At 56.5% G+C, this 26,668-nt stretch overlaps 12 non-coding genes across 12 annotated transcripts; 5 read left to right on the forward strand and 7 right to left on the reverse strand.

Moving 5' to 3' along the window:
- Window positions 1–42: 42 nt before the first annotated feature.
- Window positions 43–113, forward strand: TRNAG-GCC. The gene has a single exon. It is a non-coding gene; the product is annotated as a tRNA-Gly (tRNA).
- A 2,338-nt stretch (window positions 114–2,451) lies between these two features.
- TRNAE-CUC lies at window positions 2,452–2,523 on the reverse strand. Its single transcript has one exon. It is a non-coding gene; the product is annotated as a tRNA-Glu (tRNA).
- Window positions 2,524–2,824: 301 nt separating this feature from the next.
- Window positions 2,825–2,896, reverse strand: TRNAG-UCC. Its single transcript has one exon. It is a non-coding gene; the product is annotated as a tRNA-Gly (tRNA).
- Window positions 2,897–3,730: 834 nt separating this feature from the next.
- Window positions 3,731–3,802, reverse strand: TRNAD-GUC. Its single transcript has one exon. It is a non-coding gene; the product is annotated as a tRNA-Asp (tRNA).
- A 618-nt stretch (window positions 3,803–4,420) lies between these two features.
- Window positions 4,421–4,503, forward strand: TRNAL-CAG. Its single transcript has one exon. It is a non-coding gene; the product is annotated as a tRNA-Leu (tRNA).
- Window positions 4,504–6,025: 1,522 nt separating this feature from the next.
- TRNAG-GCC lies at window positions 6,026–6,096 on the forward strand. The gene has a single exon. It is a non-coding gene; the product is annotated as a tRNA-Gly (tRNA).
- A 2,335-nt stretch (window positions 6,097–8,431) lies between these two features.
- TRNAE-CUC lies at window positions 8,432–8,503 on the reverse strand. The gene has a single exon. It is a non-coding gene; the product is annotated as a tRNA-Glu (tRNA).
- A 301-nt stretch (window positions 8,504–8,804) lies between these two features.
- On the reverse strand, window positions 8,805–8,876 carry TRNAG-UCC. Its single transcript has one exon. It is a non-coding gene; the product is annotated as a tRNA-Gly (tRNA).
- An 849-nt stretch (window positions 8,877–9,725) lies between these two features.
- Window positions 9,726–9,797, reverse strand: TRNAD-GUC. Its single transcript has one exon. It is a non-coding gene; the product is annotated as a tRNA-Asp (tRNA).
- A 3,291-nt stretch (window positions 9,798–13,088) lies between these two features.
- TRNAN-GUU lies at window positions 13,089–13,162 on the forward strand. The gene has a single exon. It is a non-coding gene; the product is annotated as a tRNA-Asn (tRNA).
- A 7,753-nt stretch (window positions 13,163–20,915) lies between these two features.
- Window positions 20,916–20,987, forward strand: TRNAE-UUC. The gene has a single exon. It is a non-coding gene; the product is annotated as a tRNA-Glu (tRNA).
- Window positions 20,988–21,797: 810 nt separating this feature from the next.
- On the reverse strand, window positions 21,798–21,869 carry TRNAE-UUC. Its single transcript has one exon. It is a non-coding gene; the product is annotated as a tRNA-Glu (tRNA).
- Window positions 21,870–26,668: the final 4,799 nt, after the last annotated feature.

Genomic DNA, 26,668 nt, shown 5'->3' on the forward strand with positions numbered 1-26,668 from the left:
CGGCGCCGCTGGGGAAGCCCTCTGTGGACCACGTCCGTGGGTGCATGGGTGGTTCAGTGGTAGAATTCTCGCCTGCCACGCGGGAGGCCCGGGTTCGATTCCCGGCCCATGCAACGCGCCATCCCCTTTTGGCCCCGCAGCGCCAACTGCGCGCTACGCTTCCTCTCTCCCTGCTAAGCTGCCTCTCTCCCAGCTTCAGAGCACCTGGCCAAAGCCACCTCTGCTCCTCTCTGGGGGCCCGCCCACGCCCCATCCCGTCCCCGCCCCTGCCGCACATTCCCTTCCTCCTCCCTGGCTCGCTCGCCCTGGGGACAAGGGACAAAACTCCGCCCGGGAGCCAAGGGCCCACCCGCGCCCGCCCACACACCTGCTTTGCCCTTCTTCTCTTTAACGACGCTCGCCTCGCTCGAGTCTCCCGATTCACTGCAAGGAACGCATCCACGCACCGACTCGCCGCTGCCACCCACAAGCTCCTCCCCTTCCCTCGGCACCACCTCGCGCCCACGCCCCTGCCACCAGCCCCCAACCACCCCCCCCCCACCGCGCGCGCGCGCGCGCGCGCACACACACACACACACACACACACACACAGGCTCTGGCTCACTCTATCCACACTCCAGAAATCCTCCCCTTTTGCAACACCGGCAGAAACCAAGCTGCCACGCCTAGGTGCGCTATACATCCCATTGTCCGGGAGGGTCGCCCACAGACTCCAGGTGGCACCGACACCCGCACCCGCAGGACCCCAGCGTGCCTAACGTCAGGGTCGCGCAGGCCCTTGATTCTCTGCGTCCCGATTCGCCGCCGCCGCTACCGTGCCAACGCGGCTTCCTCTTCCACCGCTAGAGCCGCCCACGGCACCAAAGGCCACCGCCGTCCTCCATCCCTCTCCCACCCCGACCTCCACCCCTCCACACACACCCACACCCACACCCACACCCACACCCACACCCACACGCACACACACGCAAAAGCAAGGACTCCGAGGAGACTTCCGGCGGGCACGGGAAGCACCCGGAGACCCACGGCCGCCGCGGCCCCTCCGCACCGGTGCAGGGGGGGCGTCCGGTTGAAGCGAGTGTGCCCCAGCAGGTGTGCGCGGCGCACCGGCTGACCGCTTGGCCTCGAGAGGGGACGCCTCTGATCACAGAGCAAATCCCTGGCGGACAAGGGTGTCCAAGATGGGGCGGGAAGGAGACTGAGGTGTGCGATGGACCGTGGGAGGCATCCACAGAAGAGGACGGATACAGGGGTGGACAGAGGGACTGACGGCGCCTATCGTGGCGAGGCACGGGGCGAGGCGGGATGGGAAACTGTGAAAAGCGCAACTGTAGAAAGTGTGCGTGAGTGGGGGCGGGGGTGGAGGACGCCGCTCATCGGGGGTGGGGGGGGTGGGGCGCGGAGGTGTTGAAAGGGACCTCTGGGTAACACGCTGGCCCCTTTGCCAAAGGATGCAGGGGACCGACGTGTCCTGCAATTGGAATGACAAGTTGGCGACGAGTGCGCCCAGTCCCCCGGGGTGCCTGCACCGCCACCCACCTGCCTGGCTGCTGGGGTTTCTTCCCCCGCGGCTCCCACGACACCTCCCCGCGGTGTCACCTCCAGTGCCCGGGGGGACCGGGCCGGGCCCGGATGCCTCTTCCCTCCTCCACCTCCCGGGCCCCGGCGGTCGGACTGTGCGCTCCCATCGGGGCCCAAGACCACCGTGCCCATGGGGTCTGCTCTCCGGCGCCGGGGAGAGACGCAGCCAGCCAGGTCGTGGCGCTCCCGCCCGGCGTGGGGCAGGGAAGCCGCCCGAGAGGTCGCAGGCCCGAGGGGGGCGAGGGAGGCAAGGCCCGGGGGGCTCGGCCAGGTGACGGGACTCAGGGCTGCGCGTGGCTCACCTGCCCCACGCGCCCAGCACCGCCACCGCGGGCACCTCGGGAGGGAGGACGGGATGGCTCGTCAGCCTGGCCAGCTAGGAGCGCCACCGGCGGGGGCGGTGGGGGTCCGAGCACACTCGGGGGGCCGGGGCCTCTGCGCACACCGGTGGTCCCGGCGGGGGACAGAGGTCGCCCCGGCCACTCGCGTCTCGCGCTGTGGAAGCGAAGGAGCCAGGCGAGCGCGTGCGCGGGGGGCGAAGGGGAGAGGCGATGCCGAGGGCCTCCAGAGGGCCAGCCAGGCCAAAAGGCTCGGAGGGGCCGAGGTGGCAGGGCGAGGCTTGGGCTGCCCGTGGGGGCGTGGCAGGTGGCCTTGTGCGCACACCGCCGCGGCCGCCGTCGTCGTCGTCGCCGTCGTCGTCGTCGTCGTGGCGGCGGCGGCGGGGCCCACGACAAGCTAGCCACCTGTGGCCTGGCGTGCTGGCGTGGGCTAAAAGGGGGTGGTGCGGGTGCACTGGGGAACGGACGGTGGGTGGGTCGGCCTGGCAGGCCGGGAGGGGAGGCCCCGGAGGGCCAGAGGAAGAAGAAAGGCTTCCCTGACCGGGAATCGAACCCGGGCCGCGGCGGTGAGAGCGCCGAATCCTAACCACTAGACCACCAGGGAGCGACAGGCTGCGCGCCTGGCCTGCACCCCCTGGACCCAGCGCCTCCATTCCACCCACGCGGCTCCGCTTGGGCCCCGAGGCCCCTGCCTCTGCACGTCCAGCCGCCCGCGGGCCCCACGCAGTCCACCCGGCCCGCTGGCAGCACCCGCAAAACGCTGCGCGCCGGTCGCCCTCGCACCCGCACGCCGGCCGCCTCGGGCCACGTGCCCAGCGCCCGGCGGCCGGCACGCCGTCCCCCACTGCCAGCGCCCGGCGGGCCTGGCCAGGAGGGCCCCGGAGGGGCGCAAAAGGTCGGCCGGCTGCGTTGGCCGGGAATCGAACCCGGGTCAACTGCTTGGAAGGCAGCTATGCTCACCACTATACCACCAACGCTGCACGGCCCGGGCCGGCCCGACGCGGCCGGCCCAGGGTGCGCTCCGGCGCCTTGGCGCCTTGGCGCTCTCTCGCCGCCGCCGCCGCCGCCGCCGCCCGGCGCAGCCCTGCCCCGACGTCCCGGCCGGCCGCAGCTCTGCCCGGCCACCACGGGCTCCGGCCACCACGGGCTCCGGCCGCCCGGAGCCCCAGCCTCGCCCCTCCGACTCCGCTGCGCCGGCCGGTCGCCGGGCACGCCCGCCCGCCCGCCCGCCCACCTGCCCGCCCTGCGCCCGGCGCCCGGCGCCCGGCGCCCACCGCCGCCCGCCTCTGGAGGGCGCTCTGGCCGCCTGGCCGCTCTCGGGCCCTCGGAGGCCGGCTGGGGAGCCCCGCCACGCCCCCGGCCCGGCGTCTTCCGCGTCCTCCGCGGCCCGCAGCTAGCGGCCCGGCCCGGCCCGGCCCGGCCCGGCCCGGCCCCGCGCGGGAAGGAGCAGAGGGGGCGGCCGCCAGGCCTCACACACCACCTCCCGCATCCACACGGGACCGGACCCATCTGCCTCCCACCCGACCCACACCCACGGCGGCTGGGCGGCTGCGCGGCTGCGCGGCTGGGCGGCACGTCGCCCAGGAGCTCGCTGTGGCTGCCGCGGGGACCGCACGAGGCCCCGGCTGCGCGGTGGCGACCCAGCGTCCGGCCTCGAGCCACGCAAAGGGCTGGGCCCGGTGGACGGTGGGCAGGCCGGGCACGCGCCGCCGGCCGGACGACGGACGGCCGAGAGGAAGCGCCCCTGCCCCTCCCTCGGGAGCAAGAGGTGGGACCCAGAGCTGCGCAGGCCACCAAAAAGGGCGTCTTGCCTCCCCGTCGGGGAATCGAACCCCGGTCTCCCGCGTGACAGGCGGGGATACTCACCACTATACTAACGAGGACGGCGGCGGCCGGCCACCCGGGCGCCCGCCCGACCCCTCTCCGGCTGCCTCCCCACGCCTGCCCCTGCCCGCCCTCGACGCCCTGCCCTGCACGGGCGCCCGGCCCGGGCCACGCCCCACCCGGCCCCACCCCCGCTTCGGCCCCCTCTCCCGCACGGCAGCCCCCGGCCCCGACTCGGAGTCCACCCGCACCCGGGCCCACACACGGACCCGGACGGCGCTCAGTACTCCCAACGAGCGCTGCCTCTCTCTCGTCTGCCAGGCGGGCATCGCGCCGGGAGAAAAGGCCCCAGACGGCAAGCGGGGCTGCGAGGGCCAGGGCCAGGGCCAGGGCGAGGGCGAGGGCGAGGGCGAGGAAGGCGGGGTGGGGAGCAGGGCAAGGGGCGCCGACGCTGGACGGGGCCTGCAGGGAGCTGGGGGTGGGGGTGCGACAGCGACGGGAGCCGCGCTGGCGGCGGAGGTGGCGGCGAGGCGGCTGGCGGTGCTCCTCCGGGGCCGCCGCGCGTGTCTCGCCCCTTGCGCACCCACACAGCCGCCAGCCAGGCGCCATGACGGCCAAGGACACCAGCGTTAGCGCCGCGTCCCAGCCAGGCCAGCGGCGACGCGCCCACACCCGCCGTCAGGATGGCCGAGCGGTCTAAGGCGCTGCGTTCAGGTCGCAGTCTCCCCTGGAGGCGTGGGTTCGAATCCCACTCCTGACACGCCCACCTTTTGGCCCGCCCCACACAGCAGCCACGCCACCCGGGCCTGGACCACACCCTCTCGCCGCCGCGGCCCGCCTCGCACCCGAGCACGCGCTGCCCAGGACCGAGCTCCGACCCCTCCACCCTCGCCGCCTCGGGCTCGGAGCGCGAGCGCGCGCCTGCACACACACACACACACACACACACACACACACACACGCACTCCCCGGCGACTCGAGCGCCTTTCCCACACCCTCAGGCTTCGCTGACTTCGCACCTGCTGCTTTCTGGAGGCTCTTTGGTCCTCCTTCTCGCCTATTCCCGCCCCTGCCCTCGTCACCCCGGCACTCGCGGGCCAGCCCAGGCTGCAAAGCTCCCCGCGCTTCCCGCTCCCACTTGTGGCCGCTGGACAGCGCCTGGCTCTTTCTTACAGCCAGCCGTCCGCTTCCGCCGCCGCCACCGGGAACACGCACCCACCCCACCGTCACCCCGTGCTTTTCCCCCCGGCCCCAGTCCATTCTCTCCACACCCTCCCGAGGCGGCCCACACGATCCTCCACCTGGGGGCCTTCCCCTGGCCACACCTACCTGCCTGCCTGTCTGCCTCCCGGGAGCCATACAGCCCAGCCGTCTGCCGGCCGGCCGGCGGCGTGGACCCCTCCCTTCTGTGGGCCTGGCTCACGAGTCCAAGCCGGGAAGGTGGCTGCAGGGAGCGGAAGCCCTAGACCCCCCCGGGCCATCCAGCCGGGCGCCACAGCGCATCTCCTGGCTCGGGGAGGCCGCCGGCCGGCCACTCCGCCCCAGCGTTCCTCCCGGATCCAAGATCGCCCTCCTGGCTCCCAACCTGTCAAGGCACCGAGCCGGACCCCTAGGGAGAGCCGCCGGCCAACGCGCTCAGGCCTTTGCTCTCTCGGCCCCAGACGCACTCAGAGGCGCATGCGGCGCGACCTGGCCTCTAACTCCGACAGACGCCGGCGCGAGCGCAAACACACACACACACACACACACACACACACACAGCCCAACCATCCCCGCCCCCGGCCCCACGGCTCCACACACGAGAGGTCCGTTCCCCACCCCGTCCGCCGGGACACACACTGCACGCGCGAGAAAACCATCCGCCAAACGGACTTTGGCTCGGGGCTGGGAGTAGCTGAAGGCAAGGTCCCTCGCCTGCCTGCACCTGCCACAGATGGCTCCGGCTGTTTGGGGTTCGGGCGCTGGCCAGGCTGGGTCCGGCTCCTGGCTGCCTCTGGCGACACGGGCAGGCTGTGGCGGTGGCCCTGGACGAGGGACAAAGCACAGGATGAGCCCAGTCCGCCTCCGTGCCTTCCTCTGCCCGGAGGCCCGCGCCGCGCCGCGCCGCGCCGCGCCCCAGGGGCTGGCTCTCCGCGTGCCTGGAGCCTGTCTTGCAGACCGCCCGCCTCCTGCTCCCACGGGGTGGACGCTGGCGCTCACGCTCACGCTCACTACTGGCGGGGACCGGCAACGGAGGCGGCCGGCGCCGCTGGGGAAGCCCTCTGTGGACCACGTCCGTGGGTGCATGGGTGGTTCAGTGGTAGAATTCTCGCCTGCCACGCGGGAGGCCCGGGTTCGATTCCCGGCCCATGCAACGCGCCATCCCCTTTTGGCCCCGCAGCGCCAACTGCGCGCTACGCTTCCTCTCTCCCTGCTAAGCTGCCTCTCTCCCAGCTTCAGAGCACCTGGCCAAAGCCACCTCTGCTCCTCTCTGGGGGCCCGCCCACGCCCCATCCCGTCCCCGCCCCTGCCGCACATTCCCTTCCTCCTCCCTGGCTCGCTCGCCCTGGGGACAAGGGACAAAACTCCGCCCGGGAGCCAAGGGCCCATCCGCGCCCGCCCACACGCCTGCTTTGCCCTTCTTCTCTTTAACGACGCTCGCCTCGCTCGAGTCTCCCGATTCACTGCAAGGAACGCATCCACGCACCGACTCGCCGCTGCCACCCACAAGCTCCTCCCCTTCCCTCGGCACCACCTCGCGCCCACGCCCCTGCCACCAGCCCCCAACCACCCCCCCCCCACCGCGCGCGCGCGCGCGCGCACACACACACACACACACACACACACACACAGGCTCTGGCTCACTCTATCCACACTCCAGAAATCCTCCCCTTTTGCAACACCGGCAGAAACCAAGCTGCCACGCCTAGGTGCGCTATACATCCCATTGTCCGGGAGGGTCGCCCACAGACTCCAGGTGGCACCGACACCCGCACCCGCAGGACCCCAGCGTGCCTAACGTCAGGGTCGCGCAGGCCCTTGATTCTCTGCGTCCCGATTCGCCGCCGCCGCTACCGTGCCAACGCGGCTTCCTCTTCCACCGCTAGAGCCGCCCACGGCACCAAAGGCCACCGCCGTCCTCCATCCCTCTCCCACCCCGACCTCCACCCCTCCACACACACCCACACCCACACCCACACCCACACCCACACCCACACGCACACACACGCAAAAGCAAGGACTCCGAGGAGACTTCCGGCGGGCACGGGAAGCACCCGGAGACCCACGGCCGCCGCGGCCCCTCCGCACCGGTGCAGGGGGGGCGTCCGGTTGAAGCGAGTGTGCCCCAGCAGGTGTGCGCGGCGCACCGGCTGACCGCTTGGCCTCGAGAGGGGACACCTCTGATCACAGAGCAAATCCCTGGCGGACAAGGGTGTCCAAGATGGGGCGGGAAGGAGACTGAGGTGTGCGATGGACCGTGGGAGGCATCCACAGAAGAGGACGGATACAGGGGTGGACAGAGGGACTGACGGCGCCGATCGTGGCGAGGCACGGGGCGAGGCGGGATGGGAAACTGTGAAAAGCGCAACTGTAGAAAGTGTGCGTGAGTGGGGGCGGGGGTGGAGGACGCCGCTCATCGGGGGTGGGGGGGGTGGGGCGCGGAGGTGTTGAAAGGGACCTCTGGGTAACACGCTGGCCCCTTTGCCAAAGGATGCAGGGGACCGACGTGTCCTGCAATTGGAATGACAAGTTGGCGACGAGTGCGCCCAGTCCCCCGGGGTGCCTGCACCGCCACCCACCTGCCTGGCTGCTGGGGTTTCTTCCCCCGCGGCTCCCACGACACCTCCCCGCGGTGTCACCTCCAGTGCCCGGGGGGACCGGGCCGGGCCCGGATGCCTCTTCCCTCCTCCACCTCCCGGGCCCCGGCGGTCGGACTGTGCGCTCCCATCGGGGCCCAAGACCACCGTGCCCATGGGGTCTGCTCTCCGGCGCCGGGGAGAGACGCAGCCAGCCAGGTCGTGGCGCTCCCGCCCGGCGTGGGGCAGGGAAGCCGCCCGAGAGGTCGCAGGCCCGAGGGGGGCGAGGGAGGCAAGGCCCGGGGGGCTCGGCCAGGTGACGGGACTCAGGGCTGCGCGTGGCTCACCTGCCCCACGCGCCCAGCACCGCCACCGCGGGCACCTCGGGAGGGAGGACGGGATGGCTCGTCAGCCTGGCCAGCTAGGAGCGCCACCGGCGGGGGCGGTGGGGGTCCGAGCACACTCGGGGGGCCGGGGCCTCTGCGCACACCGGTGGTCCCGGCGGGGGACAGAGGTCGCCCCGGCCACTCGCGTCTCGCGCTGTGGAAGCGAAGGAGCCAGGCGAGCGCGTGCGCGGGGGGCGAAGGGGAGAGGCGATGCCGAGGGCCTCCAGAGGGCCAGCCAGGCCAAAAGGCTCGGAGGGGCCGAGGTGGCAGGGCGAGGCTTGGGCTGCCCGTGGGGGCGTGGCAGGTGGCCTTGTGCGCACACCGCCGCGGCCGCCGTCGTCGTCGTCGTCGTCGTCGTCGTCGTGGCGGCGGCGGCGGGGCCCACGACAAGCTAGCCACCTGTGGCCTGGCGTGCTGGCGTGGGCTAAAAGGGGGTGGTGCGGGTGCACTGGGGAACGGACGGTGGGTGGGTCGGCCTGGCAGGCCGGGAGGGGAGGCCCCGGAGGGCCAGAGGAAGAAGAAAGGCTTCCCTGACCGGGAATCGAACCCGGGCCGCGGCGGTGAGAGCGCCGAATCCTAACCACTAGACCACCAGGGAGCGACAGGCTGCGCGCCTGGCCTGCACCCCCTGGACCCAGCGCCTCCATTCCACCCACGCGGCTCCGCTTGGGCCCCGAGGCCCCTGCCTCTGCACGTCCAGCCGCCCGCGGGCCCCACGCAGTCCACCCGGCCCGCTGGCAGCACCCGCAAAACGCTGCGCGCCGGTCGCCCTCGCACCCGCACGCCGGCCGCCTCGGGCCACGTGCCCAGCGCCCGGCGGCCGGCACGCCGTCCCCCACTGCCAGCGCCCGGCGGGCCTGGCCAGGAGGGCCCCGGAGGGGCGCAAAAGGTCGGCCGGCTGCGTTGGCCGGGAATCGAACCCGGGTCAACTGCTTGGAAGGCAGCTATGCTCACCACTATACCACCAACGCTGCACGGCCCGGGCCGGCCCGACGCGGCCGGCCCAGGGTGCGCTCCGGCGCCTTGGCGCCTTGGCGCTCTCTCGCCGCCGCCGCCGCCGCCGCCGCCGCCGCCGCCGTCGCCCGGCGCAGCCCTGCCCCGACGTCCCGGCCGGCCGCAGCTCTGCCCGGCCACCACGGGCTCCGGCCACCACGGGCTCCGGCCGCCCGGAGCCCCAGCCTCGCCCCTCCGACTCCGCTGCGCCGGCCGGTCGCCGGGCACGCCCGCCCGCCCGCCCGCCCACCTGCCCGCCCTGCGCCCGGCGCCCGGCGCCCGGCGCCCACCGCCGCCCGCCTCTGGAGGGCGCTCTGGCCGCCTGGCCGCTCTCGGGCCCTCGGAGGCCGGCTGGGGAGCCCCGCCACGCCCCCGGCCCGGCGTCTTCCGCGTCCTCCGCGGCCCGCAGCTAGCGGCCCGGCCCGGCCCGGCCCGGCCCGGCCCGGCCCCGCGCGGGAAGGAGCAGAGGGGGCGGCCGCCAGGCCTCACACACCACCTCCCGCATCCACACGGGACCGGACCCATCTGCCTCCCACCCGACCCACACCCACGGCGGCTGGGCGGCTGCGCGGCTGCGCGGCTGGGCGGCACGTCGCCCAGGAGCTCGCTGTGGCTGCCGCGGGGACCGCACGAGGCCCCGGCTGCGCGGTGGCGACCCAGCGTCCGGCCTCGAGCCACGCAAAGGGCTGGGCCCGGTGGACGGTGGGCAGGCCGGGCACGCGCCGCCGGCCGGACGACGGACGGCCGAGAGGAAGCGCCCCTGCCCCTCCCTCGGGAGCAAGAGGTGGGACCCAGAGCTGCGCAGGCCACCAAAAAGGGCGTCTTGCCTCCCCGTCGGGGAATCGAACCCCGGTCTCCCGCGTGACAGGCGGGGATACTCACCACTATACTAACGAGGACGGCGGCGGCCGGCCACCCGGGCGCCCGCCCGACCCCTCTCCGGCTGCCTCCCCACGCCTGCCCCTGCCCGCCCTCGACGCCCTGCCCTGCACGGGCGCCCGGCCCGGGCCACCCCCTTCCCGACTCCACATCCCCGGCTTCGCTCTCCTCCCCCGCAGGGCATTTCTGGCCCCTACTCGGAGGGGACCCAGATCCACTCACGGACGGGTTTGGCGCTCGGTACTTCCCGCACGCTGCCTTTTGCCCGCAAAGCGGGCATCGCGCGGGAAAGGAGGACGCGGTGTGTGGATGAACGACGGCAGTGATGTTGGTTCCGGGCGGCGGAACCAGCCATGGCAGAGGTGGAGTCCTCCCTGCGGCGATTACTGTGTCCCACGGGAGTGGTGGGTTAGGAGGAATGGGCGAACTGAGACCGACCGTGGAATCCGAACCTGGATGTGAAAAGCAAATTCTCGCCACGTCCCTGCATTGGGACCATCAGGCAATGATAGTGAGAGAGCACGCAGATACAGGTGGAGCCGGTGAGGGAGATCCAACCCCAAGCAGGTGGGAGCCTGTGCATCACACGGGAGGACAGAGTGGACTTCTCGTGTGCGTGTGTTTCCAGTTGCGTGACTGATACCGTCCGTCATACGGCCCAGCGGCCAGCGTGTTACCCAGAAGTACCGTCCTCCCCCTCCTCTCCCCACCCCCATCCCTCGTTCCACTTGCGCGCCACCAAGATTTCACTTACTAGTTTCCCGTTCCTGCCTTACTTTACACCTAGCCAGGATCTTCCCGTTCCTTCTCACCAGCTCCGTACCCTTCTTCTATGGGTGCTCTCCAAGGTGAATCGCACCCTCCTGCGTTGTCTGCAACTTGTATCCCAGTGCGACGTGCATTACATTAAAACTATTTAATATATCCTCCTTATACTAGCTTGTCTTGACTTCTTTAGTTTTTCCTTTCTCTAAAGACCTTTTATTTTGATTTTTTTCCCTTTTTCACAACTCCTCCCTTTTGCCAATCTTTTTCACACCACTTGATTTTTTTTCCCCCCATCCGGCGTCCTGGCTATATTGCAAATAGTGCCTCATATTGTTTGTGATCCTGGGAAATCAGTTCTGTGCTCTGTATTTTCTGTATTTTCTTCCTAGGCTTTTAGCTTCTGGTCATATGGGAAAGCTGGCTTTCCCTTCAGTACCCATGTATTCTCTGAAGCTACTGGGCTTTCTTCCTTAGTACAGGACGTGGATCCTCAGAACCTGGTAAGAAAAATATATGGGTGGGAAAAAGCCCTTCGGGTCTGTTGACTCAGCCATCTGCCATGACCCCTGGACCTCTAGGTAACTTGGCCTGTGAATTTTTATAAAATCTTTTGAGTCAACTGAAGATGTATCCCTGAGGAACCAGTGTGTTTCAGTCATATCTGCTTTGTTGTCTAGCAGAGAAATGGCATGCTAATATTTTCTACTTCGTGAAGATGACTTTGATCTGGTTTTACAAGCAGCTGAAGTTTCCACCCGTTTACATCTAGAAGACTAACTATATGAGGTGTACCTGTACTCGTGTTTTTCTGAGCCTAAGTCTGTGTAATGAACGATCTGTGTTTCTCTAGCCAGGAATTTCTGAGTCACGGTATCTACCCCTGGAAATGCCAGAGGGTTTCTCCAAATGCCCACAGGCTCTACAAAATTCTGAAAATTTACCTGTTCTTAGAATTTCATCCAATCAGTCAAATTACGTTCATTACTAAAACTTATTTTCTTGATTCAAAGTAACTTGCAGATTGGTTTCAATGTAAAACATTTTAGTTGTATCAAAACCGCAATGAGATACCACCTCACGCCTGTCAGAATGGCTCACATTAACAACTCAGGCAACAACACAACGTTGGGGAGGATGCAGAGAAAGAGGAACCCTTTTGCACTGCTGGTGGGAATGCAAACTGGTGCAGCCACTCTGGAAAACAGTATGGAGGTTCCTCAAAAAATTAAAAATAGAACTACCCTACGACCCAGCCATTGCACTACTAGGTATTTATCCAAGGATATAGGTGTGCTGTTTCAAAGGGGCACATGCACCCCAATGTTTATAGCAGCGCTATCGACAATAGTCAAAGGATGGAAAGAGCCCAAATGTCCATCGATGGATGAACGGATAAAGAAGATGTGGTATATATATACAATGGAGTATTACTCGGCAATCAGAAAGAATAAAATCTTGCCATTTATAACTACGTGGGTGGAACTGGAGGGTATTATGCTAAGGGAAATTAGTCAGAGGAAGACAAAAATCGTATGACTTCATTCATATGAGGACTTTAAGAGACAAAACAGATGAGCATAAGGGAAGGAAAGTAAAAATAATACCAAAACAGGGAGGGGGACAAATCATAAGAGACTCTCAAATATAGAAAACAAACAGGGTTGCTGGAGGCACTATGGGAGGGGGGATGAGCTAAATGGGTAAGGGGCATTAAGGAACCTACTTTTGAAATCATTGCGGCACTATATGCTAACTAATTTGGATGTAAAATTTAAAAATTAATTAATTAAAAAATAAACTTATTAAATTTAAAAATGTTTAAGAAGAAATTTAGTTACTAAATTCTTATGAGTTACTAAATTCTCTACCGAGAGCCAGGGCCCATTGGCGATATTTTTGAATCACAATTGTGAGTGGAAGGAGGAGCACCGGGGGAAGTGTTCAACCTAGTCTGTGTGTCCGGTCTCCAGAGGTTGTCTTCCCTCCCCCGTGGAATATTCACTACTACTTGAGAATCACATTCAGGAAGAGCTTTGAAGATCACTGCCCTTTTGAAGTTACGTTTTTAAATAAACGCTCGGCATCTGGGTTTTATAATTCACAGAGAGGTAATGTAAGTGGGTTTCATAGAAGTTTAGCGAAGTAAGAGTATCAGGCTGATGTCCCAGGCAGGGATGTCAGTTCAAATCAGCAGCAAGCTGTTTCCCCAGCACTCATTAATCCCTGCTTAGTTCTCCGCTCCGTCCCGCCATTCTCCATTTCCTCCGGTGGTGAATCTGGTCTTAACTCGTGTCCAGATCTCTACTTGGGGAGAAAGAGGACGTCGCTTCCCGCTGGTGCTAAGAGATTGGGAAGAAAGGAAGCAAGGATTCTACTGTTGTAGGACAGGGATGGTTTAATGTTCTGGCTTTTAGAATCACATAACTCGGAACCTACTTGCAATCTCAAGATGAAGAAACGAACCCAGATGGCGGAACGCTAGTGTTTGGTTAATGGTCTACACATACATAGGACGTGCAAAATTTTGCCAGGGATTGTGGGCAGTCTCTGTGGCGCAATCGGTTAGCGCGTTCGGCTGTTAACCGAAAGGTTGGTGGTTCGATCCCACCCAGGGACGCCTAAAGTGATAACCTCACTTTTTTTTTTTTTCCTTCATTTTAAAAATCAGAGTTCCATTTCCAATCCAAAATTCTGCGAATTACTTGTGTACTAAGAGAAATTCTCTGAGTGCCACATCTTATGATCAGGAGCTTTCTATGGAGAATCTAGAGGTATCTGTACTTCCCTTTCCTCTAAAATCAAAACCTTTTTCGAGCTGCTTTTTTGGCAGAATTCCACAGCAAGTGGGCCTTTGCAAATGGGCACTGCTAGTACAGAAAACAGTTACGGCTCTTTTGAGTTCAGTTAATTCTTGTAGCAGATGGCAAGCACCTGGAGAAACCCAATGATCTCTGGCCGCGTTTAAAAGGGATTAAAGTTTGAAGCATTCCCTGCATTAATGTGCTCTCACGCTTATCCTGCTACTTACTTAGAACTGGACACTGCTCTTATATATAAGGCTGCAGTGAAGGTCCTAGAAATAAACCTTCAAGGCTTTGACTGTGGCTCCAACGCTTCTCGTTTCATATTGTGCTCTCTTTTGGTGATCTTGTTGACTTTCAAATTTGTGTCTCCAGAACCTCTCTGAGTTCTAAACCTACCCACGCCTCCACCTGCCTGCTTCACGTGACCCGTTGCCCTCAGGGTTATCCTCTCCCAAGCTGAGTTCATCTTCTCCTCATCCCCGAGGCATGAGAGTCTTTTCCAGTGTTTCCTCTCTTAGTGAATGGCATTACCACCACCTTTAGGGAAACAAGCCAGATGGGAAGGGGACTTCCTTCAAGTCTTTTTCCCTCACCCAGCAAATCCATCCGTCGTCAAGTTCTTCCAATTTAACTTCTCTGCCTTCCATTCCTGTTAGCCCACTGCCAGGTTCCCTCGGGGACTGGACCCGGGTCACCTTGAGAAGTCCTGTTATAGTGCAAGGAATGCGTTGCCAGGACTCCTGTCTGTGAGTGTTCTCATGCCAGGAATTCCTGTGAGCTGGACTTTCCCCTCAGCCAAAGCTGACCTTTCATCTCTCAGATGCCCTTCTTAGCTCAGAAGTCAGGACAGGAAGACCACAGAAACGAAACTGTTGGCTAAATCAAACTTTCTCCCTGAAGGCTTTTCGAAAAACACAAAATCCTGGCTTGTCCCTAGTCTCTAAATATGTACCTGTTATTCATCTATTTATTCATGCACACATACATTCATTCAACAAACATATGTTGACAACTCTTATATGCCAGGCACTCTGTAAAGAGCTGTAAATAAAATGATGAGTGAGAAAACAGATACAGTTACCATACTTTTTCAGTTCATAACCTACTTTCTGAAATTCCTACCAAGATCAGTGTGATCCAACTGTGCCCCCTGGGGGGAATTTCCAGAACAAATGGGGCACCATGGTCCCTAAATCTTTCTCCTGCCGTTTACAAAGCTATGGAGGCTCCAAGGCTATTCTATGTACTCTCCCCATATTGGCCGAAAGAACTTGTCTTCTGGAATCATCCAAATCCGTTGTACTGCCAGGTTTTCAGACTCAGGAGAGCAGGGCAGGGTCTCTGACTGCCTAGAGTTGAACTCCCCAAAGTGCTGCACCCAGGAGCTGGCAGTTAACCCAGGAGTACAGTCTGGTGTTTGGCCACAAGTTATTCAATAGGAAATGCCAGCCCATGGACTCTGCCTGATCTTTGTAATGAGTTAGACTTTCTGCTGTTAGGTTAAAGCTTGGTGGTTCACAGTCCACCCAGAGACTGCTGTCCTTTGAGCCACAAACATGCTTCCTTTGCCTGCAGAACTCCATGTTCCCCCTCTCTTCGTAAGCTCCTTATCTCATTTCTGAGTTGTTCCTGCTATACCTGAGGCCCCGTGAGTAGTTTCTTCTTGGTCAAAAGACTTTTGAGTGAAAGAATAAGTTATCCGGCCCCCACATCTCCAACATACAGTGTTGGGACAGGCATGGGTCAACCTCTGTTGACACTCCCATTCGAAAGAGAGAAATTGAAGACCAATGGTCCACATCAACTCTGACATCCAGTCAGATTCATGTGGCCAGTTCCTTGATTAAGCCCCATTACTACTTACTGGGAATTCCTCACTTCTGCTTCCTGAATTCTGCTTACTTTTCCAGAGGAATAGTCGGTGTTCACAGCTCATCATTTGCTCAGCCTGCTTCCTGCTCATAGGCGTTTGCAGGTCCAGAGGCTTCTTTTAATTTTGTACTGCCTCTGTCCCTTTCGATCCAAGCTGATATACTTCCTTTAAAAGCTTGAAGAGTTTCTTATAAATATATCAATATATACTTCACTTATTAGGCAAAAGCCACACTCACAAATCTCTTTGAGATCAGCCCTTTTCTACATTGGGCCCCTGGTAAGGTTGCTGTGGGTCAATGTCCTTAAGATCCTTAAAAGCCTTCTTAACAGGAAGGGTCTCTGAGGCAAGCCCTTAAGATTCATAAAAGGCCTTCTTTCTTTCTGAAAAAGTCTATGAGGCACTCCTTCAATCTTCTTGAGGTGCAAAGGCTTCTGTAGATACAGATTTAGGTTCCTCTTTCCCCTGGACCATGTTTCCTGACAGCACCTGGGTTTGATCTCCTTGGCCCTCCCTTTCTTCCTGAAGCATTTGCTGGATGGAAACGGTCCCAAGTCTTACATTTTGTCCAAATTCCAGCCGAAAACTGAATACTCAGTCCTTACTTCATGTCTCCTTTCTAGTGTTTCATTATAGGCAGTGTAGAGGAGGAAAAATTCTTCTTGGTTCTTTTAGCTAGAAGGTACTTCCCCAGATTCTGATTCAAGAGCCAATGATGTGTAGACTCATAAACAGTTTAGAATTCCTTTATCCAGGAAGTCAAAGCTAGCGTGTAGTTTTGACAGATTCTGTAGTTTCCTTCCCAGACTCTTTCTTTGGCATGAGTTTGGCTATATTTCTGGCCTCCTAGCTCCCCTTTGGTTATTCCCTTTATCTGAGTCTTGTTGTTAATTCTCATAAATCTATGACTGCCCAGTGATCTCTCAATTAATTCCTTTTCTGCTTAATTTGCTAAAGTTTATTTATGCATTTTCTATCCAAGACCACTAATATTTAGACATCAGTAACAGAAAAATATGGGTATACGAAATAGGTGAAAGGGCTTTGTTGGCTGGAAAGCAGGAAAGATATTTTGAATACTCTGGAAAGGGAGTCTAACACCCCAAGAACTGCTGTGTAGCAGTGAAGGGTCATCTGTTGCCATCTGGGAACCTGCATTGCTAATGACTTAGGACTTTGTCCCAGATGTGAGAAATTTAAAGGCTCAGAAAGTCTCCTTTTAAAACAGTCTTAAAAAAAGAGAATGGTGTAATCAGTCCCCTACATTTTCAAGTTATGGCACCATTTAAAATGAAGAGACTTTAGTGACCTCCAAAAGGTATATGTAAAACTGTTTGGCTTTGTTTCCTTTTTTTGGTGTTTTTTTTTTTCTTGAGAGAGAGAAAGAGAGAGCCCACACAAGTGGGAGAGGGGCAGAGAGGGGAGAGAAAGAGTCCCAAGCAGGTTCTGCGCTGTCGGTGTAAAGCCTCACGTGGGGTTCCATCTCAGGAACCCGTGAGATCATGACCTGAGCCTAAATCAAGAGTCAGATGCTTAACTGACTGAGCCACCCAGGCACCCCTCACCTTGTTTTTTTTTTGTTTTTTTTTTTTTGTTTTTTTTTTTAACACTTTAGTGTTAAACCAACTGCCCATATTTAAAATATATAATAAAGGAGCACCTGGGTGGCTCAGTTGGTTGAGTGTCCAACTTCGGCTCAGGTCATGATCTCATGGTTCTTGGGTTTGAGCCACATTGGGCTCTGTGCTGACAGCTCAGAGCCTGGAGCCTGCTTCCAATTCTGTGTGTCCCTCTCTCTCTGCTTCTTCCCTGCTTGTTCTCTGTCTCTCTCAAAAATCAATAAACATTGAATAAATTAAATAAATAAATAAATAAATAAATAAATAAAATATACAGTTTTGACATATGTACGTACTACTGAAGCCATGATTACAATCAAGATAATGAACGTACCCATCATCCCCAGAAGTGTCCTTATAGCCCTTGATAATTCCCCCTTCTGCCCTTTGCTAAGTCACGTCCCCACTGACCTGCGCAGCATCTCGAGCGATTACGGATCTGCTTATTGCCACTGTAGATTAGTTGGCATTTTCTAGATTTTACATAAATGGAGTCATACCGAAGGTCCTCTTTTTCCTTTGGTATCATGAATCTTGTTAATTTTAGTCATTCTAGAACACATGTGGTGTTAACTCCATACCCACTAAGATTGCTGTCACTTTAAATACAACAACAACAATAGAAAATAGAAAGCGTTGGCAGGAAGGAGAAATGAGGACCACCAAACATTGCTGGTGAGAATGTAAATGACCCCACGATTTTACTTACTAGGTATATACCCAGAGTAATTAAAACCAGGGGCACCAAGGGGCGCCTGGGTGTCTCAGGTGGTTTGAGCCCTGTATCAGGGTCTATGCTGACAGCTCAGAGCCTGGAGCCTGCTTCAGATGCTGTGTCTCCCTCTCTCTCTGTCCCTCCTCGGTTCTTTCCCCCTGCTCTGTCTCTGTCTCTCAAAAAATAAATACACGTTTAAAAAAAAAAAAAAAAAACCTAGCTACTCAAACTAGTCCTTGCATGTGAATGTTCACAGCGCCACTACTCACAGAGGCCAAGAGGGAGAAACAACCAAAAGTTCCATCACTGGGTGGATGTATAAACATGTCGCATATACACACAATGAAATGTTAATCAGCCATAAAAAGGAATGGAATTAACATTTAAATGATACATGTCGCAGCATGAAGGAACTCCAACCACAAGCTAAGTAAAAGAAGCCACAGACAGAATGTTACCTGTTGTATGATTCCGTGTAAATGAAATATCCCGAATAGATAAGTCCACAGGAACAGAAAGCAAGATGATGGCTTCCAGGAGGAACGTGTGTTGAGGAGTAATTGCTTCATGGATGTGGGGCTTTATTTTGGGATGATGAACATGTTTTAGAACTAGATAGTTAAGGTAGTTACACAAAGTTACTCGGTACATTGTTAATGTACTAAGTAACTGAGTACTACTCAGTAACTGAATAGTTCCACTCTAAAATAGTTAAACTTCTATGCATGCCACTTAAAAAAAAAAAAAAAACTCAGCCGCAGAGTCCTTGAAGTCCAATGGTCAGCTGGTTTGACCATAAATCAGTATATTGGTGGTTCGAGTCCCCTGGGGGAGGTGTGTTGGGAACCTGCTATTCTCCAGCCCTGTTGTTGCTCTGTCAGAACGGACTTTTTCTTTTTAATTCATCCCTCTTATGTGACCGGATGAAAGCAATTTTGCACTATATCCAGACAGAGCAGAGGCAAAGGCAAAAGTGCTCTGAAGAAGCAACTATCCTACACTGAAGCCTAACCAAGGCAGATCTCTCTTCTGTCTCTTCTGTGTGTTTAGTATAAGGCATCACCTTCTAGGATGTTTAATTATATGTGTCTACCTGACTGGGTCATGGGGTGCCCAGATATTTGGTCAAACATTATTTGGAGTGTTTCTTTTTTGTTGTTTTTAATTTTTTTTAATTTATTTTTGAGAGAGAGAGAGGTGGGGAGGGACACAGACAGAGGGAGACACAGAATCGGAAGCAGGCTCCAGGCGGTCAGCACAGAGCCCAACGCAGGGCTCGAACTCACGAACGTGAGATCATGACCTGAGCCGAAGTCGGAGGCCTAACTGACTGAGCCACCCAGGTGCCCCTGGAGTGTTTCTGTGCGGATGTTTTTGGATGGAATTAACATTTAAGTCAGCAGACTGAGTAAAGCTTATTGCCCTGGCTAATGTGAGTGGGCCTCATCCAATCAGATGAGAGAACTCCTCCCGCCAGACTGCCTTTGAACTAGGATATTGAGTTTTTCCTGCTTTTGGACTTGGACTGGAACGCCAGCTCTTCCTGAGTCTCGAGCGTACTGGCCTTGGTCTTTGGACTTGAACTACACCAGCAGCTTCCCTGGTTCTCAGGCCTTCAGACTCCAACTGGACCCACCGACTCTCCTGGGCCTCCAGCTTGCCAGCTCACTTTGCAGACCTCGACACTCCATGATCATGTGATCTTCAGATACAGAAACATATACAGATATAGATAAAGATACAGATATACATGTAGGAACAGGTATAGGTATAGATATACACACAGACATAGATACAAATATACGTGTGGATGTCGATCTCCGATTGGTTCTGTGTCTCTGAAGAACTCTGATACACCACGCAAGCAGGTGCCTTCTTCTCCCTCCTCTCATTAACTCCTAGCAGATCTGAGGGTTCCTCAAATTACAGGAAACAGAAACAACTTTACAACTTCTGTTTTGTTTTTTTTTTTAATTGGAAACATGCTACTGAATACAATTTTAAGGAAAAACTGCATACCTGTTACCTGCTAGCCCACTACCTTAAACCACACGCGGGCTGCTTTGAGCTGCTGAGGTGAAAATACCCCCCAAAGAACTTGGCAGTGTCCTCACCAGAGGGAGCGCCACAGAGGTTAAAACAGAAAGGACCGGACGTTCAACGGATATGGTGGGTAGAAAAGGTTCTGAGCTTATTTCCAAGGGTGCTGTGGGGGTGGGGCCGTGGGAAAGGTTCCTGGTTGGGGGAATGGAGGAAGATGGCTTAGTTTGGGGGAGCATGACTTTAGATCCTCCCAGTGGTGGGGTAAGGAGCTGAGAGCTCTGTTGGGGGTGGGCCTGGAAGGTCAGAGAAGCAGTGCAAACGGAATACAAAAGGGAAGAGTCCAAAAGACCCTCCATTGGTGCCTCACATTTGTGATTGCGGGGGGAACAGTACAAATGGAGGGCCACATACCATATGTCTAGATGCTTTAAATTGATCAATTAAGCTCATAAGCAGTAACATACAATGAGAGCGTTCCATCTACATTGACAAAAATATTTTCTTGAGGACCTGTGGGTCCAGATTTGCATTTAGAATTGTGAGACTCCTCATAGTTCTGCCTGAGCACCGTGGCCCAGGAAAGACCCTCTCCTCTCAATTCTAGCTCCTTCCCGCGCTGAGAGGGGTCCTGTGCAGGTGTATGGGCACCAGGATCTGTTCGAACCCCTGCAAACTGCCTCCCTTTGGCCACCTGTCGAGCCTTACTTGCACGCACCGGAGGCTAACCCACCTCCACCTCGTGGGTGGGGGAGAGGGGCGCCCTAACCAAACGTCAGCCATTTGTGCAGGTCATTCTACGTCCCAAATAACAGAGCCTGGCCCGGGGGAGGGGGGCGGCTCCCGGTGGGCGTGTCCCCTTGGCCCTGAATGTTCCTCCCTTTGCGCAGGGGAGGGCCATCGTCGGAGAAGATCAGGAACAGGATCCTTTTTGGGGGGTGAGGGAGCAAAAGAGAGACATGGGTTTCCTCAATCAACCACGGGGAACCTTGAAGTGAGAGACGCACAAATATTTTAGGAATGAAGAGGGGGGAAAAAAGAAAGAAACCCGAGCGAGCCCTGCGGTCAGAGGGAGTCGGTGACGAAAATGTAGGAAAAAGTGTCCTCTTCCCTGGCTTGACTTGTGACAGTCTTTTTTGCAACTTTTCTGCCACTAAAGTTTCCTGCCACCCTCTGACCCACGTGGCAGTCGCTGCATCCAGCACCACACACCCCCCTACAGAACATTCTCCAGACGTTTCTAAAGGCCCCTAACAGGTGGCTGCATCATTCTTAACATCTTATTCTAGGAGTTGCTGCTCAGGAATGTCAAACGCCTCTCCCTGGTGGTCTAGTGGCTAGGATTCGGCGCTTTCACCGCCGCGGCCCGGGTTCGATTCCCGGTCAGGGAAGCTGGTTGTGCCTTCCTTCCTTTCCCCACCCCCCCCCCCTCCGTTTTCCTTTCCGTCCACCACTGACATTTTGCTACTGTTACGGCTCCTGAGCCTGGTTACCCCCAAGGCCGGTTGCACGCAGCCTTGCAGGCCAGCCAGTGCTCCCGTGGCTCCCCACTCCTGCCCGCCAAGGCCAAGCTCACGGATCCCCGGATTAAGACGATGCCTCGCAAAATCTGCCTGCCTCTCAAGCTTTTCCCAGGTGATCCTGAAATCAGTGCTGAGAACCGCAGACAAAGTCACCAGGGAGCCAAAGACTGGTGTCATATGAGTTGCTATCCGTCTTTGTATTATAGTTCCTGTCTTACAGGTAAAATGAACTAATCAACATATAGAAATGTATTCTTGCGCTTACAAAAGACCGAACGGCCCCAGATCTGGTAAAATCACCTGAGCTGTCTACACCTCTCGCATGTACCTTAGGGTTTCAATGAACAGGGAAAAAATTACATCCATTACTAAAACCGTACCTATGCCAATCAAACCGTAATAGATGTGAGAGTCATTTGATAGAACTCGTTTCATGTAGAAATTTTCTTAGATGGAAAAAACAAATCCATAATTCCCAATAGAGTGAGGCAGAGGCGAGTTTGGCTAGGCTTAGAGGAATTTTTCATTCTTCACATACACCCCGTGTACCCCATTCCCGTGATATTGACACACCTCGGGACAGGATGGCATGTGAGGTGCGCGCACGTGAGCCTTGGTCAAAACCGAGTTGTTGGCCGCAACAGCAGAATGTCGGTGGTGATCAGAAAGAAAACAAGCTTCCCTGACCGGGAATCGAACCCGGGCCGCGGCGGTGAAAGCGCCGAATCCTAGCCACTAGACCACCAGGGAGCGGTGCTTAGCAAACGTAAGTAGCGCCTCCTGGAAAAGGAGCTTAGGACTGATTCTGTGTCTTGGAATCGGGGTGGGGGGGGGGGGGATGTCCGGGAAATGTCCTTGAAATTTTAAATAACCTTTAAATGTGGGTTTCGTAACAGAGTCCATTGGAACCAGGGCGCCTGCGTATGAGCAGAGAAGATACCAGCAACATTCGTGTCGACCTTCCTCGTGGCGCATTTGTACCTAGCATTTGCTACCTTTGATGAACACAGAATTCGGGATGGACCCACTGCCGCAATGGGAGTTCAAAGGCTTAAGGCGAGTGCACAGTAAGCACGTTGTCTTGGTGACAGAATAAACTGACCTGCCAGCCCCGAGGCCACGCTTTCCTTTCCAAGCAGAATTTGCTTCAAACGCAAAAAGAAGGTTATGGCGTTCTAAGCAAAAAGACCAAAGACCAAATAATCCTATCATGTCCTTTCTTCCCTTACTTCCTGTATTAGCCAACTGCTTAGGGGGGAAAGGATGACACAGAAGGAAAGGTGAAGACAGCACAAGCCAGAGTTCCTTTTCCTTCCAGTCCTTCCTTCCATATCAGCAAGCTGAAGGCAGAAAATGGCGGTAGGATGGGCATATTCAGGAGTAAAATAAAAAGTTAAGTCTGTGCAACATGTTCTGGGAGTGCGGGGAGAGGGGACCCCCCTCTTACACTGCTGGTGGGAATGCCAACTGGGGCAGCCACTCTGGGAAACAGTATGGAGGTTCCTCAAAAAGTTAAAAATAGAACTACCCTGACCCAGCAATTGCACTACTAGGTATTTACCCAAGGGATACAAAAATACAGATTTGAATGGGCACATGCACCCCCATGTTAATAGCACTATCAACAACTGTGGAAATTATGGAAATTTCCAAACTATGGAAAGAGCCCAAATGTCCATCGACAGATGAATGGATAAAAAAGATGTGAGATATATATATATTTATATTATATATAATATTTATATTATATAGATTATATATATTATATATAATTTATATTATATAATATAGATATTTATATTTATATTTATATAAACAATGGATTATTAGTCATCAAAAAAAATGAAATCTTGCCAGTTGCAAGGATGTGGATGGAGCTAGAATGTATTATGCTAAGGGAAATAAGTTAGAGAAAGACAAATACCGTAGGTTTTCACTCGTATGTGGAATTTAAGAAACAAAACGGATGAACATAAGGGACGAGAGGGGAAAAAAAGAGAGGAAGGCAAACCATAAGAGACTCTTAAATACAGAGAACAAACTGAGGGTTGCTGAAGGGAAGGTGGGGGGGGGGATGAGCTAATTGGGTGATGGGTACTAAGGAGGGCCTTGTGATGAGCACTGCGTATTGTATGTAAGTGATGCATCACTAAATTCTACTTCTGAAACCAATATTGCACCATATATTAACTAACTAGAATTGAAATAATTTTTTTTTTTAATTCATGTGCGTGATTCTGGTGATTCTGCCTATGAGTTAAACGCTTTTGTATTTGCACTGCCAACCAAAACCAAATCCGGACTTAGTTAAGGAGACACTTCTCAAAAAAGACTACCGCAATAGAGAGAATGCTCCAATCTCAGAAATCTGCAAATATCTCAAAATCAAACAGCAAAGGGCATTTCTGTCATAGGGTGAGGTAAGCAGAGCTTAGCAGAAACTTTTTTTTTTTTTTTAATTTTTTTTTTCAACGTTTTTTATTTATTTTTGGGACAGAGAGAGACAGAGCATGAACAGGGGAGGGGCAGAGAGAGAGGGAGACACAGAATCGGAAACAGGCTCCAGGCTCCGAGCCATCAGGCCAGAGCCTGACGCGGGGCTCGAACTCACGGACCGCGAGATCGTGACCTGGCTGAAGTCGGACGCTTAACCGACTGCGCCACCCAGGCGCCCCTAGCAGAAACTTTTAAGGGGAAGTTGAGGCAGCAAGGGAGAGTGAACAGAACATGATGATGCTGCACCTTCCCAGGAAATGTGTTTCCCTTTGGTCACCCGATTGTCAGGATCAGCTAGTAAATGGGACATGTTCTGCATAGGGGTGCCTGCTCAATCTTGGGGACACGTCCAAGTCCAAGGACCTACGGGGAGGAGAGAAGCTTGACTATAGGAGCTCAAGATAAAGCAGAAGAGGGGCACCTGGGTGGCTCAGTCGGTTAAGTGTCCAACTTCAGTTTAGGCCATGATCTCCTGGTGGGTGAGTTTGGGTCCCGCGTTGGGCTCTGTGCTGACAGCTCAGAGCCTGGAGCCCGCTTTGGATTCTGTCTCCTCCAACTCTCTCTGCCCCTCCCATGCTCATGCCCTGTCTCTCAATAATAAATAAATGTTAAAAAATTTTTAAGAAAAAACCAGATGAAGTAGAGGATAAGAAATGGGCCTTGTACAATATAAAGATGACATGTAACATTTGTGCAAATCATTTTAATTTTTCTTCACACAGAACGACATTAAATAGCAAGTAAAAACGACACCATGACAGGTTGGGAGGGAGGCCATGGAAGAAAGGGAAAAGCTTTATATTTCACTACCTTTCACGGCCCTTTTCCTGCCGCTTTCTGCACAAGGCCTAAGAGCTCAGGAAGCCCAGGCTGCAACTCCCAGCCAGGAGTCGGGCTGGACCCTGGACCCGGTTGATCGCTCTTTTTGCTTCGCCTGTAGGATAGACGCCAACAGAGGGCTCCTTGCGATCGCCCACTGCCCTCTCCGCCAGCAGGAGCCAGGCAGGCAGGCCCCTGGCCTGAGCCCGCGGTTGGATTTTGCTGACCCACCGCTTCCGCAAGGCCAAGCCTCTGCTCTGCTCTGCCCACTCCCACACGTGGGCCCCACACCCCCCAGGCCACCTCTTCGTCCCCAGTGGGAAGAGGGGCTGTCTATGACCACCTTCCACAACCTTGTGGACTTGGGAGGGGGAGGGGTGGAAAGCCCGCAGTGTTTCTGGCATTTCCACCTTGTGTGACTCCTATGCTGGTCTCTCAGAGCTAGAGGGAGAGAGAAAGAATCCCAAGCCGGCTCTGTGCTGCCAGCACGGAACCCAATGCGGGGCTTGAACCCACAAACCACAAGATCATGACCTGAGCTGAAACCAAGGGTTGGGCGTTTAAGCAACTGAGCCACCCAGGCGCCCCTACTTTTAAAATATATTTCAGGGTTATAGTTAAAATATATTTCAGTTGGTTAAGCGTCCGATTTCGGCTCAGGTCATGTTCTCACGGTCCATGAGTTCGAGCCCCGCGTCGGGCTCTGTGCTGACAGCTCAGAGCCTGGAGCCTGCTTCAGATTCTGTGTCTCCCTCTCTCTCTGACCCTCCCTCGTTCATGCTCTGTCTCTCTCTGTCTCTAAATAAATAAACATTAAAAAATTAAAAAAAAAATAAGATCTATTTCAGAAAGAAGTTAATGAAACTAGCTTACAGAAGAGGGCTTCTAGCTTACAGAAGAGGGCTTACAAAAGAGGTTGCCGAGAAGCTGCTATCATCAGGCTGAGGGCTGGTGGATGGGAATTCCCTCCCCCGCCCTGGCACCCCCCTCCCTCAGTCCAAGGGAAGGGTCCCTTCAAGCCAGCACAGGGTCCAGCCTAATTCTCGACCTGGGTCTCGACTCTGGGTAAAAGAAAGAGTGGCTTTCAGCCGGAGCGGGGCTTTGGGAGACATGAAGTGAAGTGCTGGGCTCCCGATGATTTCCGCGTCTGGCTTTTGCCATCACCCGAGTCCGTCCTGCTACCAGGCTCTGGATCACAGTGCTGGGCCCTGGGCGGTGCCAAGGGCCGGTGCTGGGCCCAGCAGGGCCGAGCGTGAAGTACGGCCTTCCCTCTCTGCGGCGAGCGCCCGAACAAGACAAGACCTACCTGGGAAGCCCTGCCCGCGACCGCACGTGGCACCGTTGGCGGCCACCTTCAGCTTTGAACTCAGGTTGGCGGGTGCGATCCTGTCCCTGGACAACCTTTTCTGAGGTGACCATCCTGTAACCTCATCCTGAGTTGACCTGCCCCCTACGTTTCAACCTGCCTTCGTTCGTTCTCCAACTTTCTGAGTCTTAGTTTTGGTCTCTGCCGAGGGCCCCAACTCCTTCCTGGCCCCGAGTGAAAGAGAGAGAAGGTGCTAGCATCTGTCTGACTTAATAGTCAGTGTTATAAAATAATGAGGCCCCGCCCAAATGCGTAGGCAATGTGATACTGTGACGTAACGAGAAATGTATACTTTGGTCTTCATCCCAGGCTCCGTGCCAGAGCTCCTAAAACTCTTGTAATTTCCTAAGAAAGAAAAGTGCTAGGAAAACAAACAAACAAACAAAAAAAAAAACCTGCTTCGGATTCTGTGTCTCCCTCTCTCTCTGCCCCTCCCCTGCTTGTTCACTCTCTGTCTCTCTGTCTCTGTCTCTCTCTCAAAAATAAACAAACATTTAAAAAAAATTCTTTTTAAAGGTGCTAGGAGCATCTTTTGTTCTAACATTTGCTCTTTGACCTGGTTCCTGTCACAGAGCTCCTAAATCCCTCGGAATTTCCTGGAGAGGCATGTGTCATGTTTTAATGGGGTGATTCTTGGTGGGCTCCTGGATAGTCTCAGGATGGGGGTCCAGTCACCAGAAAAACCATTATGATTAAAAGTTTGGGGGGCGCCTGGGTGGCTCAGTCGGTTAAGCGTCCGACTTCGGCTCAGGTCATGATCTCAGGGTCTGTGAGTTCCAGCCCAGAGTCAGGCTCTGTGCTGACAGCTCAGAGCCTGGAGCCTGTTTCAGATTCTGTGTCTCCCTCTCTCTGCCCCTCCCCTGTTCAC

This window comes from Panthera tigris, chromosome F3 (genome assembly GCF_018350195.1).
Source record: "Panthera tigris isolate Pti1 chromosome F3, P.tigris_Pti1_mat1.1, whole genome shotgun sequence".
NCBI classification, from domain to species: Eukaryota; Metazoa; Chordata; class Mammalia; order Carnivora; family Felidae; genus Panthera; species Panthera tigris.